Source organism: Chrysemys picta, unplaced genomic scaffold (assembly GCF_011386835.1).
Source record: "Chrysemys picta bellii isolate R12L10 unplaced genomic scaffold, ASM1138683v2 scaf381, whole genome shotgun sequence".
Classification (NCBI taxonomy): domain Eukaryota; kingdom Metazoa; phylum Chordata; order Testudines; family Emydidae; genus Chrysemys; species Chrysemys picta.
The window spans coordinates 26,049-41,308 of record NW_027053088.1 but is presented as its reverse complement, the minus strand read 5'-3'; the positions used below and the strand labels follow the sequence as shown (position 1 = coordinate 41,308).

Below are 15,260 nucleotides of genomic sequence, written 5' to 3'. Positions count from 1 at the left end.
AGATTTCCATTCCAGATGTAGTCTCCAAGGGATGGAGAATTTATCACATCCCAGGAGAAGCTCAAATCTGCTCCTTATTTCCAGACAGAGTTGGTCTTGCTTCAGCTTCCAGCCCGTTCTCAACTTCATGCACTCGTGGTCCTGCCATGAGTGCAGGGGACGGGACTAGATAAGCTCTCGAGGTCCCTTCTAGTCCTAGGATTCAGCAGGTTCTCAGAAACACGACTCTGTGGGCCCATGTGGCCAGAGGTAGAGGTTTAATGTTGGGAGCAGCTTGTTTCTGTGCGCAGTGATGCTGGAAGAGAGGGTCTGGCCTTGGAATGGAGCGAGGAGGCAGATTAGAACCCTGCATCGGGGGAGAGTCTCCTATGCACCTAGCAGAAGGAAGTCGAGAAAGAATTTATTACCCATCTTTTTGCTTGGTTAATTGGGATGTGGAAAAATGCAGCATTTGGAAGTGCAAACAATTTCTAAAAGGGCAGCCTGCACTGAAAATCTAGTCAACAGATGGTTTCACATCATAATCCTGCTACTACGTCCCCTGCCAATTTTTGTGTCATAAACCACATTTCCTTATTCTCTTAGAAATATTTTTCTTTTTGCTGTATTATTATGTGGATCTTTCAGACAACAGGAGAAGCTGATTAATGAAACTTAAAGTGTATACAGAACTTGGGGTTTAACAGGTTCATATAAACCAAGAACAGTATTAAAGTATCTCTATCATCCCCTCTTCACTTCCTGCCCCCTCAAAAAACACGCATAGTGTCTAACTATATTCATGGCAGGGAAATCCAGAGCTTTGAGGTCAGTTTCCAGTTTGTCACCAGAATCACACAATGGGACTGTGTTCCATTAGTCATGAAAGTCAGGGTGGTCAAGGGGGAGTTAGGGGCTGGGAGCCAGGACTCCTGGGTTCTGTTTCTGGAAAGGGAGTGGGGGCAGGTGGGTTAGGGGAGGAGGGTCTGGAAGTCAGGATTCCTGGGGTCTATTCCTGGCTCTTTCACTGACTCACTGTGTGATCTTCATCAAGTCTCCCCCTTTCCCGTTTAGGGACGAGACTGACATTCGTGCTCTCCCATAGTTCGGTTTATGAAGATTGATTAATGTTATAAAAGTCTTCTATTTTAAGTGCTAAATATTTATTATGAATTGAAGTGGTAGAGGCTGGGTCTAGTGTCCAGGACTTTCTGTGGTGGGGTATAATGCCTGGTAGGTGCATGGTGGCTGCATTGGAAGGGGTGGATAGTTGCAGGATTCAGCCCTTATCTGGGGAGCTGACTGACTGATCCCTGCACTGTGACGAAAGGGGGGTTTTAGTGGGGGATTTTTCCCCATTGCTCATTCTCTCCATTCCATTTCAGAACCAAATAATAGTCTGATTCCCATTGTGGCTGGAGTTATCACTGCAGCTGTCCTGATTGGTGTTATAATCGGAGTATTCTTCTGGAAAAAGCAATGCCCAGGTAAAGTGGCTGGGTTGGGGGCATTCCCTGGACTTGCCGGGCCCTGCACACCTACCTAAGGCCAACAGCAATACAGGAGCCAGTGTCAGTACTGTGTGACTGAGCTAATGACCCCGATGGGAGCTGCTGGAGGGCCAGACCCAGAACCTTGGTGCGGGTTACAGTTTATATGAGGCTTGGTTTTCCAGCGAGCCCAGCAGCCAGTGGGCTGAGATCTTTGGAAACTGTCTCGTGTCTTTCTCTCCTGCCGATCGTGAGCGCCTGGGACCTTGAGTCAATTACTGGCGCCAGGGGTCCTGTTTCTGAGCTGTGGACACAGATCGGAGTCGGTTCCTATCTCGGGAGCGGCATTCACTGAAATTTGCCTTCTCTCTGCAGGGAGGACGGGAGACGGCTACGCTGTAGCTCAGGGTAAGTGACAAGAGACCCATCGCCTCTTTTCAAGTGACCATCTCTGAACAGCCATCAGTATTTGCTTGTGGATTTTAGCCTGGAGCCACTGACAGGAGATCCTCGCTCCCACTCATAGACCTTGTCTACAATGAGGCTTTTCGGGAAATCTCCAACTATTGCTCTAGTACCATAGAATCCTAGAACAGGAAGGGACCTCGAGAGGACATCTAGTCCAGTCCCCTGCACTCAAGGCAGGACTAGATATTATCTAGACCAGGGATCTCAAACTCAAATGGCCACGAGGGCCACATGAGGACTAATGCATTGGCTCGAGGGCCACATCACTGACACCCCTCCCCTGTTGCCCCCAGCCCTGCCCCAACTCTGCCCCTTCTATTAGTCCCCGCCCCTTCCCTGCCTTTCCCACCCCTTCCCTGCCCCCATTCCAACCCCTTTCCTTGAATTCCCCACCCTAACTCCACCCCCTCCCTGCTCCCAGGGGGTGCAGGAGGGGTGCGGGGTGTGGCCAGGGCTCAGGGCAGGGAGTTGGGGTGCAGGATGGGTGCAGGGTGCGGCAGGGGGCTCAGGGAAGGGAGTTGGGGTGCAGGAGGGTTGGGGTGTGGGCTCCGGCCCAGCGCCACTTACCTAGAGCAGCTCCGGGGCCAGGACAGGCTCCCTGCCTGCCTGCCCTGGCCCAGCGCCACTCCGGGAAGCAGCCGGAACCACATGCCTGCGGCCCCTGGGGAAGGGGCCACAGGGCTCCGTGCACTGGCCTTGCTGCTCCTCCAGATACCTCCCCCGAAGCTCCCATTGGCCATGGTTCCCCGTTCCCGGCCAATGGGCGCTGCGGAGGGGCGGTGCCTGGAAGGGAGGGCAACGCACAGAGCCCTCTGCCCCCACCCCCACGCCCCGCCGCCACAGGGACGTGGTGCCGGCCGCTTCAGGGAGCGGCGCAGGGCTTGCGGCGCCACGGGGACTATAGTTTGCCCACCCCTGGCCTGGAGGGGGTGGGGAGTGGGCCACGGGGAGCTTTGCAGGCTGCAGGAACTAGCCCCACAGGCCGCATGTTTTAAGACCTCTGATATAGATCATCCCTGACTAACCTGTTCTTAAAACCTCCAATGAGAGAGATTCCACAACCTCTCTAGGCAATTTATTCCAGTGCTTAACCATCCTGACGAGATTTTTTTCCCTAATGTCCAACCTAAACCTCCCTTGTTGCAATTTAAGCCCATTGCTTCTTGTCCTGTCCTCAGAAGTTGATGAATACAATTTTTCCCCTCCTCCTTGTAACAACCTTTTATGTACTTGCAAACTGTTATCATGTCCCCTCTCTGTCTTCTCTTCTGTGACTAAACAAACCCAATTCTTTCGATCTTTCCTCATAGGTCATGTTTTCTAGATCTTTAATCATTCGTATTGCTCTCCCGTGGACTTTCTCCAATGTGTCCACATCCTTCCTGGGCACAATGCTCCAGTTCAGGCCTAATCAGCACAGAGTAGAGAGGAAGAATTACTCCTTGTGTCTTGCTTACAACACTCGGGCTAATCATCCCAGAATGATGTTGCCTTTTTTTGCAACCGTGTTACACGGTTGACTCATATTTAGCTTGTGATCCACTATGACCCCAGATTCCTTTCTGTGGTACTTCTTCCTAGGCGTCATTTCCCAATTTTTATGTGTGCAATTGATGGTTTCTTCCTAAGTGGGGTAATTTACATTTGTCCATATTGAATTTCATCCTATTTACTTCAGACTGTTTATCCAGTTTGTTCAGATCATTTTGAATTTTAATCCTGTCCTCCAAAGCATTTGCAACCCCTTCCTGCTTAGTATCGCCACAATCTTAATAAGTGTACTCTCTATGCCATTATCTAAACCCTTGATGAAGCCATTGAACAGAACCAGACCCAGAACTGATCCCTGAGGGTATGTCTACACTACGAGAGTAGTTCGATTTTACTTAAAGCGAATTTGTGGAACCGATATTACAAAGTCAAAGCCACACTAAGGACAGTAATTCGACTTTGTGAGTCCACACTAACAGGGCAAGCGTCGACATTGGAAGCGGTGCACTGTGGGCAGCTATCCCACAGTTCCTGTAGTCCCCGCTGCCCATTGGAATTCTGGGTCGAGCCCCCAATGCCTGCTGGGGCAAAAAATGTGTCAAGGGTGGTTTTGAGTAACTGTCGTCATTCAACCCTCACTCCCGCCCTCCCTCCCTGAAAGCGCCGGCGGGCGATCAGTTCGCGCACTTTTCTGGTGATTGATAGCGCGGACGCCACAGTACTGCGAGCATGGAGCCCGCTGCGATCATCGCTACAGTTATGGCCGTTGTCAACACCTCGCACCTTATCATCCACCTTTTTCAAAGGCAGATGCTGAGAAATCGGGCGAGGAGGCTACGGCAGCGCAGTGAGGACATTAAGTCTGAGAGGGGCACAGACCTCTCGCAAAGCATGGGACCCCGCGCCGTGGACATCATGGTGGCAATGGGTCATGTTGATGGTGTGGAACGGCGATTCTGGGCCCGGGAAACAAGCACAGACTGGTGGGACCGCATAGTGCTGCAGGTCTGGGATGAATCACAGTGGCTGCGAAACTTTCGGATGCGTAAGGGAACTTTCCTGGAACTTTGTGAGTTGCTGTCCCCTGCCCTGAAGCGCAAGGACACACGGATGCGAGCAGCCCTGACTGTCCAGAAGCAAGTGGCCATAGCCCTCTGGAAGCTTGCAACGCCAGACAGCTACCGGTCAGTCGCGAATCACTTTGGCGTGGGTAAATCTACCGTGGGGGTTGCTGTGATGCAAGTAGCCAACGCAATCGTTGAGCTACTGCTTTCAAAGGTAGTGACCCTGGGAAACGTTCAGGTCATCATTGATGGCTTCGCTGCGATGGGATTCCCAAACTGCGGTGGGGCTATAGATGGAACTCACATCCCTATCCTGGGACCGGCCCACCAGGCCAGCCAGTACATTAACCGAAAGGGCTACTTTTCAATGGTGCTGCAAGCACTGGTGGACCATAGGGGACATTTTACCAACATCAATGTCGGATGGCCGGGCAAGGTTCATGATGCTCGCGTTTTCAAGAACTCTGGTCTGTTTAGATGGCTGCAGGAAGGTATTTACTTCCCTGACCACAAAATAACTGTTGGGGATGTGGAGATGCCTATAGTGACCCTCGGGGACCCAGCCTACCCGCTAATGCCCTGGCTCATGAAGCCCTATACAGGTGCCCTGGACAGTGAAAGAGAACTCTTCAACTACCGGCTGAGCAAGTGCAGAATGGTGGTGGAGTGTGCTTTTGGACGTCTCAAGGGGAGATGGAGAAGCGTACTGACTCGCTCTGATCTCAGCGAAACCAATATCTCCATTGTTATTGCAGCTTGCTGTGTGCTCCACAATCTCTGTGAGAGCAAGGGGGAGACGTTTATGGCGGGGTGGGAGGTTGAGGCAAATCGCCTGGCTGCTGATTATGCCCAGCCAGACAGCTGGGCGATTAGAAGAGCCCAGCGGGACGCGCTGTGCATCCGGGAAGCTTTGAAAGCTAGGTTCCAGAGTGAGCAGGGTAACCTGTGACTATTAAGTTTGTTTAAACAGAAGCTGCACCTGCCCCCGTTTCTTTACCCAGTGAATGTTGACTATCCTCTCCAGTTACATACCTTGTTGACCCCGTCTCGCCCCTTCCAACACACCTTTAAAAATAAAATAAATTAAACTTTGTTCGTTAACACTGTTTTCTTTATTAACGATTTCGTGGTAAAGTGTTGAAACTGGGACGCAGACTGGTGGGGAGTGGGTGTAGTGATGGAAAGGACGCTTCTAAACTCGAGGAATGACAGGCTCCTGCTCCTAGAGCGGTCCGCAGTGGTGGACTGGTTGTTTCAACGGAGCCTGCCACCCCTCCTTTTCGGGACTCTGTGTGTGGGGGCTATCTGACTTTGTGGCGGGGGGGGAGGGGGAGTTACAGATCCCCTGCTGCGTGGCTCTGTCATCCAGGCTAAGGACCGCTGCATAAGATCTGTAACCACCCTCCCCCGCCACACACTCACATAGCCCCCCCCACACAGAACATGAAAACCACCTCCCAGCCTGACCAGGGTGCCTAGTGACTGCAATGTGTGTGTGACCTTCCGCTGAACCTGCCCCCGTGTCTGTACCCTGGTAAAGGTGACTGTCCTCTCCAATTACCAACTCCCTTCCCTCCTTTCAAACACACTCTCCTCTAAAAAGCAACAGAGGGTCCTGTGGCACCTTTAAGACTAACAGAAGTATTGGGAGCATAAGCTTTCGTGGGTAAGAACCTCACTTCTTCAGATGCAAGTAATGGAAATCTCCAGAGGCAGGTATAAATCAGTATGGAGATAACGAGGTTAGTTCCATCAGGGAGGGTGAGGTGCTCTGCTAGCAGTTGAGGTGTGAACACCAAGGGAGGAGAAACTGCTTCTGTAGTTGGATAGCCATTCACAGTCTTTGTTTCATCCTGATCTGATGGTGTCAAATTTGCAAATGAACTGGAGCTCAGCAGTTTCTCTTTGGAGTCTGGTCCTGAAGACTCCAAGTCTTATCTTGGAGTTATCTCCATACTGACTTAAAGGTGCCACAGGACCCTCTGTTGCTTTTTACAGATTCAGACTAACACGGCTACCCCTCTGATACTCTCCTCTAAAAGAACATGATGGAAACAGTAATTAACAGAAACGTATTTTTTATTAAGAACTACACAGTTAGGGGATGAAACTGGGACAGGGGCTTGGGTGAGGTGCTTGGAGCGAAGGAAAGGACTTATAAAATCTTTGGGAATGAGAGCCTTCTGTTACTTGAGCAGTCTGCAGGGGTGGAGTGACTGTTTTCACGGCCCCTGCCGCCCCTCCTTCTTGGGACTTTGGGTGAGGGGGGATGGGACTTTGTGGCGGGGGAGGGCGGTTAGAGAGAGAATGCAGCGGGGCTCTGTCCTCCTGTCCTGCAGAACATCTACAAGGTGCCGGAGCGTTTGCTCCCTCATTAGTCCAAGCAGCGTTTGAGTTGCCTGCTGGTCTTCCTGCCGCCACCTGTCCTCCCATTCGCTGTGTGATCGCTGGTATTGCAACATGTTCTCCCTCCAGTTGGTCTGCTGTGCCGCCTCGGCTTGGGAGCAGCCCATAAGTTCTGAGAACATCTCGTTCCTTGTCCTTCTCTTTCGTCGCCTGATCTGCGCCAGCTTCTGGGAGGGGGATGCCGGGGTAGGTCGGGAGACACTCGCAGCTGTGGGATGGGAAAAAGGGAATGAATTCATCAGAAAGATACAATTTTGCGAACAATGAATATAGTCTTTCTCTGTGAACAAGACCATGCACAGCACCTATCACATGCGCACTCAGTACAAGGTCGAATTTTCGGCCTTCCCATTGAGTGCCTGGGGTCTTGCTGTACAGATCACACAAGCGGGGCCGGACAACGGAATTCGGCTAGCAGGCGGACATGGTAAGCCGTAGACTTTTGGCTGCTTAAAGCTTAATTTATAGCAGTGCCCTCCTTTCACGTTCCAAGCAATGCTCCTAGCGTTGGCCAGTTCCTGCTGCCGGCAATCCGGCCAGCATGAACTCTGCCCCTGTTCCACCCCCCTCGCGGCTGTCCCCGGGAAAGATCCCTCCATGCTGCCCCTGTCACGCCTCCACCGCATGGCTGTAAACCGCCGGTTACAGTTATGTAAAGGAACAGACAATCAGTCCCAATACTAACATTCCCCTAATTCAAAGCAGGTCACCATGAGTGATATCACTCTGATGACGATTTCGGAGACAGAGAAAGACCGCATGCTGCGTGAATGCCAGCAAGCACCAGGGCCGTATGCCGCCATGCTTTGCGAGGCAATGATCCCGGAGTACTTGCTGCTAGCCTGGCACGGAAAAGTTTCCTACCATGGAGGACGCAATAAGGCCGCTCTCCCCAGGAACCTGATGCAAAGGCTTTCACAATACCTCCAGGAGACCTTCGTGGAGATGTCCCAGGAGGATTTCTGCTCTATCCCCGGACATATTGACAGAATTTTCCAGTAGCTGCACTGGCAAGGACTAGAAACTAAAGCGCCTAGGGCAAACTAATCATGAAAAACCCATTGTTAAGATACCATTCCTATTCTGTTCAAAATAAATGTTTAAAACACTTACCTACTAATGTTTCCCCTGATTCACGGTCTGGGTTACCACCTTGGGAGGGTTGGTAGGGGATGTCCATGAGGGTGATTTCCCCTGGCTGTTGGGGAAATCAGCGTTGAAAGCGCTGTCGACTGCCTCGTCCTCCACATCTCCTTCCTCATCTTCCCCGTCCGCGAACATCTCCGAGGAAGCGGCCGTCGACAATACCCCATCGTCAGAGTCCACGGACAGTGGTGTGGTAGTGGTGGCGGCCACACCTAGAATGGAATGCAGTGCCTCGTAGAAACGGCATGTGTGGGGCTGGGATCCAGAGCGTCCATTTGACTCTTTGGTCTTCTGGTACCCTTGTCTCAGCTCCTTAATTTTCACGCGGCACTGTGTTGCATCCCGGCTGTATCCTCTCTCCGTCATGGCTTTGGAGATCTTCTCGTAGATCTTGGCATTCCGTTTTTTTGATCGCAGCTCTGAAAGCACGGACTCATTGCCCCACACAGCGATCACATCCAAGACTTCCCGATCAGTCCATGCTGGGGCCCTCCTTCTATTCTGCGATTGCATGGTCACCTCTGCTGGAGAGCTCGGCATCATTGCCAGTGCTGCTGAGCTCGCCACGATGTCCAAACAGGAAATGAGATTCAAACTGGCCAGACAGGAAAAGGAATTCAGATTTTCCTGGGGCTTTTCCTGTGTGGCTGGTCAGAGCATCCGAGCTCGGACTGCTGTCCAGAGCGTCAACAGAGTGGTGCACTGTGGGATAGCTCCCAGAGCTATTAGCGTCGAATTACATACACACCTACCCTAATTGGACATGGCCATGTCGAATTTAGCGCTATTCCCCTCGTCGGGGAGGAGTACAGAAATCGATTTAAAGAGACCTCTATGTCGAAATAAATAGCTTCGTTGTGTGGACGGGTGCAGGGTTAATTTGAGTTAACGCTGCTAAATACAACATAACCTCCTAGTGTAGACCAGGCCTGAGGGACCCCACTTGTCATGCCCTTCCAACATGACTGTGAACTATTGATAACTATTCTCTGGGAACAGTTTTCCAACCAGTTCTGCACCCACTTTATAGTAGCACCATCTAGGCTATATTTCCCTAGTTTGTTAATGAGAAGGTCCTATGAGACATTATCAAAAACCTTACTAAAATCAAGTTATACCACATCTACCATTTCCTCCCATACACAAGGCTTGTTACCCTATCAAAGAAAGCTATCAGGTTGGTTTTACACAATTTGTTCTTGACAAATCCAGGCTGACTGTTACTATCACCTTATTATCTTCTAGGTGTTTGCAAATTGATTGCTTCATTATTTGCCCCATTATCTTTCTGGGTACTGAAGTTAAACTGACTGGTCTGTAATTCTTCGGTTTGTGCCTAATCCCCCTTTTATAGATTGGCACTATGTTTCCCCTCTTCCAGTCCTCTCTGCCATCTTCCATGACTTTTCAAAGATATTGGTTCAGATATCTGCTCTGTCAGTTCCTTGAGTATTCTAGGATGCCTTTCATCAGGCCTTGGTGACTTGAAGATATCTAACTTGTCTAAATCATTTTTAACTTGTTCTTTCCCTACGTTAGCCTCAGATTCTACCTCAATTTCACTGGTGTTCACTATGCTTGACGTTCAATCGCTTTAAAACCTTATGGTGAAAATTGAAACAAAAAAGTCATTTAGCCCTTTCCCCATTTTCACATAGAATCATAGAATCTCAGGGTTGGAAGGGACCTCAGGAGGTCATCTAATCCCACCCCCTGCTCAAAGCAGGACCAACCCCAACTAAATCATCCCAGCCAGGGCTTTGTCAAGCCTGACCTTAGAGGTTTTTAAGGAAGGAGATTCCACCACCTCCCTTTCCAGTTCTTCACCACCCTCCTAGTGAAAAAGTTGTTCCTAATATCCAACCTAAACCTCCCCCTCTGCAACTTGAGACCATTACTCCTTGTTCTGTCATCTTCTACCACTGAGAACCGTGTAGGTCCATCCTCTTTGGAACCCCCTTTCAGGTAGTTGAAAGCAGCTATCAAATCCCCCCTCATTCTTCTCTTCTGCAGGCTAAACAATCCCAGTTCCCTCAGCCTCTCCTTATAAGTCATGTGCTCCAGCCCCCTAATCATTTTTGTTGCCCTCCGCTGGACTCTTTCCAATTTATCCACATCCTTCTTGTAGCGTGGGGCCCAAAACTGGACACAGTATTCTAAATGTGGCCTCACCAGTGCCGAATAGAAGGGAATGATCACGTCCCTCGGTCTGCGGGAAATGCCCCTACTGATACAACCCAAGATGCCATTAGCCTTCTTGGAAACAAGGGCACACTGTTGACTCATATTGCACACTGTTGACTCATATTCAGATTTTCGTCCACTGTAACCCCTAGGTCCTTTTCTGCAGAACTGCTGTCCAGCCATTCGGTCCCTAGTCTGTAGCAGTGCATGGGATTCTTCCGTCCTAAGTGCAGGACTCTGCACTTGTCCTTGTTGAACCTCATCTTATTTCTTTTGGCCCAATCCTTTAATTTATCTAGGTCCCTCTGTATCCTATCCCTACCCTCCAGCATATCAACCTCTCCTCCCATGTTCTGTTATTGTCTTTCTTTCCTCATTGACTAATGGGCCTACCCTATCCTTGGTCTTCCTCTTGCTGCTAATGTATTTGTAGAATGTTTTGTTGTTACCCTTTATGTCTCTAGCTAGTTTGATCTCGTTTTGTACCTTGACCTTTCTGATTTTGCCCCTACATACTTGCATTATTTGTTTACAGTTATCCTTTGTAATTTGACCTAGTTTCTACTTTGTGTAGGACTCTCTTGATTTTTAGATCATTGAAGATCTCCTGGTTTAAGCCAGTGTGGTCTCTTGCCATCCTTCATTGCTTTCCTGTGCAGTGGGATAGTTTGCACCTGTGCACTTGATAATGTCTCTTTGAGAACTTTCCAACTCTTCTGAACTGTTTTTCCCCTTAGACTTGCTTCCCATGGGATCTTACCTAGCAACTCCCTGAGTTTGCTAAAGTCTGTCGTCTTGAAATCCATTATTTTATTGTGTTGTTTTCCCTCCTACCATTCTTTAGAATCATGAATTCTGTCATTTCATGATCACTTTCACCCAAGCTGCCTTCCACTTTCAAATTCTCAACCAGTTCCTCCCTATTTGTCAAAGTTAAATCTAGAACAGCCTCTCCCCTAGTAGCTTTCTCCACCTTCTGAAAGAAAAAATGTCTCCAATACATTCCAAGAACTTGTTGGATAATCTGCCCTGCTTTGTTATTTTCCCAGCAGAGGTCGTCTTCAGTAGTGTAGAGTGGCTGTAGACACATGTTCTGTAACCTTGCTCAGAGGAAGTCTAGATGATGCAGTGGTTAAAAACACCTGAACCCCATCTCCTCAATTGCTCCACCTTTGCTATCACTGGTGGAATTGCATTGCTTGCGGGGATGGGTCCCAATTTTTCTAGTGCAGAGAAGGCGATGGTCAGGAATGTATACGGTGGTGTTGGGCAGAATTATTATCCCCCTAGAGCTGTGCTGTGTGTGGCTGAGTGTGACCCTGAAGGTGTCTGACCTGCTTTTAATGTTACACTTCTTTTGACTTACCTGAAAGTTGGTTTGGTGCTTGTGAAGTCTGGGCGTGATCCAAAGCCTGTTGAAGCCAATGGGCTTCTTTCCATTGACGTCAGATCGGCACCAAGCTGTCACCTCGAGGACCACGAGTTCAAATCCCCTCCTCAGTTGTCTCCTGCAATTAGCTTTAGGGACAAGACCAAGACTAAAACTATGGGAAATATTTACATAAATGATGGACTGTCTCAGAGGCCATCTAATGCCTGGCACCAAGAGTCAGTATAAAATGCGTAGATCTGCCGGGCCCTGCTAGGGTGTAGCCGTCCAGCTCTCTCTTTACCCTCTAAGGGGTGTCTCCAGCGGGTACCTGAGGGGGTTTGAGAAGTGCCAACACAACCTCCTCGGAGCACCCCCCTTCCTCCTACAGTTGGCCCTGAGTCGTGCTTCCCTCGCTCCTCCTCGTTACTCCAGAACAACGGAAATTCACATGCAAGAACTTTGTTAACGTGGAGTTAAGGTTGCAGGTGCTCAGCCCTGCCCTGTGCTCCCTGTGTCCTGAGAGTGTTGAATTCCCAGAAGTCAAAGGTTGGCAAACCAGGATATGCCGAGGTAGAATGATGCTTCCCACGCAACTCGAACTCTGCCCCAGTGGGTCTGGGAATAGGAACAGGAAGTAGAACAGCACCAGGCCAAACCAAACTCACCCTTGTCTGTGTGCCCAGCACCGCCCCAAATCCGCGTTCCTCTTCATGCCATCCACACTGTTCTGTGCAGCGCCATTGATTAAGGCGGGAATTGCTGTCGATTGGCAGGGTGTGAGGGTGAAGTCTGTGGTCTGCTTGAAGGACCCATTTGGGCACAGACCGAAGGGGGCAGAGTTGAGGTTGTTTGGCCTGAGTATCCATAGCCCAGCATTTCTTAGTTTGCTAGCCTTTGACTGTTGAGTGTTCAGTGCTTCCATTCTGAAGAGACAGGAAAAGCACAAGTCAGTGCTGACCCCATACAATGGTAACGTTTTTCGCATGTGAATAGTGGAAATCCAGGGCAGCTGCATTGTAGACTGATCTGTGCACCAACCACCTCACTGCTAGGGAAGAGTAAGGTGATGACTGTTCCCTTTGGATAAGAGTCCCCCGTATCTATTAACTACACTGAAGCCCTGCCTTGTGAGAGATGCTAATATAGTCTCTCTTCTCCTCCTCCTCTGCACAGCAAGTGACGAAGGATCTAGTGGCTCTGACAGATCTGCCAAGGGTAAGTGAGGGGGGCTCTAGCCTGGGGGTTCACTGCTCTCACTGAGGCCTCTGGAGAGAGACACCTAGTCCAAGTCATTGGACCCTGAGTCTCACTGGCCCATCCCCTCTAGCAAACCAGCCCCACGGAGCAGAACAGGGGAGTTCTGGATCTCTTATTTCCCTTTTATTCACACAGGTTTGCAGCCAAATCCCCCTTGTTTTCTCTGCGATGAATTTAGGTGTGAAAGACTCTAGTGAGAGGGGTTTCTCTGTGGCTGCTGATAGAGCATTGGGTGAGATTTGTAATGATAAATCCAGCTGCTTCAGAGAACAGTCTCCAGTGAACCTGCAGGAGGGACAGAGCCCAGCACCTGAGGCTCCAGGAACACAGATCTCTGACACTGGAGCTTTGTCGGCGGGGTTAGAGATTTTGTCCACTAAACATGGAGCCACTAGGGTGACCATCCATTATGGCAGGTTCCCTTTAATAGACGTTGCCTGTGTTTAACTTCTGCAGCTTAACAGAGCCTGTTGGAGTCTGTGCCACAACCTGAGGGGACCCCAGAGAGGAAGATGGATGAGCTCTGCTCTGTCTCCCTACAAGAACCAATCAACCTCTCCCAGCTTTTCTCTGGCACTTGGAGTGTCCCAAGTGGGATTTCTGGCCTCATTTATCTGCTCACTGAACCACTTTTTACCTTTTAGATGTAATAGTTTTCTGTAATAATGTTTTATTTGCACAAAATAATTTCCAAAATGTTAATGGATAAAAACTCTTTTAGTAAGAGTTTAGTATTTGCTAGCATTTAGTGTGTGCACTCAATGCTCTACGCTGCGCAGTGCTGTTTGCACACTCTGTACGGTATGCTAGATATGTGAGCAGTAACTGCTTGTGTGTATATGGTGGGGGACCTATTTTTTTTCTGTAGAATTTCATGATTGTAACATGGTAAATGGCCTGGTCTACTCACAGCTGGTAGCACTGTTGCTATCATCAGCGGAGGAAGTCTGCTGGACAGGAATAAGTGTCTGCATTTAGTTTATAAGTGCCTGTAATGGCCTGTTCACCATTTGTAGAGCCATAGAAATGCTGGGGTAGAAGGGACCTCAAGAGGTCACTGGCAAGACCAAGTAAACCAAGACCATCCCTTGTCACACCCCAATGGCCCTCTCCCTCAAGTCCCCTGGGAAGGCAGATCAGTATTGTATGTTGCTAACGCTGGTGCAGTATTCTGGGAAGGGTTAAAGGTGTGAGTGAGTGTGGAATGGAAGGTTCCTTTGCAGGTTTCAGGAGGCCAAAGGAGGGAGAGAGAGACAAGGGAACGGGTTAACTTGACACTCCAGCTAGGCCTGGACAAGAGGTTGACTCCAGCCCAAGGTCACTGCACACAACAGATTCTCTGCTACCTGCCAAGAAAGAGGGGGGCCGAGTTTCCAACCCTGCCCTGCCATAAGAAAGGAGACTCACAGAACAGAAACTGCAGGGGCTGCGAAAACGAGGGAGACTGTGAAGGTCAGCGAATGGGAGAACAGCCGTCTCCCATCCCCTGAAGCCGGAGTGTTTTGGGGAAGCTGAGGAAGCCACAGAAAACCGGTTCAGACTGGGGCAGAGAGCAAAAGCCCTCAGGAACACCTAGGGTAAAAACCCTCCCGAGAGCGGAAGCAAGTTGGAGATTTACAGCGGACCCCGGACGACCTGTGCACAGCGAAGAACTCCCGTCCACCCTTCCCCCCGCCTTCTTCTTACATTACACCCAGACTTGGGTTGTGCGTGTGAGAGTATGGGTTAGGGTTCAGGGACTAATGTTTTCTTCCTTCCTCAGAGTGACGTGGGAAACACGCAGCACTCTCCGCTGTTATTTTCTTAATAAAACTTTAAACTTAGTTACTTGGTGTGCTCTCTTCATCTCCACCCCTAAAAATCCCGCTGCCTTAGACTGATCACCTAAGGTCTCTGGCAGCTTGGTAACATAAATCTGTCACACCCTGACAGATGTTTGTCCAGCCTGTTCTTAAAAACCTCCAATGATGGGGATTCCACATCCTCTCTAGGTAACCTATGTGACTAAGTGGGATATTTTCCTAATGTTGCGTATGTATACTGTGTGTGCCTCAGTTTCCCCCATGTGCTGCATGTCTAACCAAGGTGGGAGGAGGGGTGTCTATTGTTGCAGAGGACCAGGTGTGACCCAGTCTAGCAGCCTGGACCCCAGACCATAGCCTGGACACTTGGTAACTTAGCAACTGATGACCTGAAGGCCCATCCCAACTTGGAGCCAGCCAGTTATGGGCAGCAGAGAGAACAGAGAGCTGAAGAGAGTGAGTCACCTGGAGATCTGTTTGCCTGGGAAAGAAGACAGAGGATGGCGGCGGGGCCTAGGAGGGGATATAGGAGGGACCACAGGAAGGAATCGTCACTTCTGGGCTGGGAACAAGGAGCCGCCTGAGCCCACCTGGGTGGGGA

General features: G+C 49.8%; 1 pseudogene; it reads left to right on the top strand.

The window, feature by feature from the left end:
- LOC135978670 (class I histocompatibility antigen, F10 alpha chain-like) overlaps window positions 1-14,680 on the top strand; it is a 34,431-nt pseudogene extending 19,751 nt beyond the window's left edge.
- Window positions 14,681-15,260: the final 580 nt, after the last annotated feature.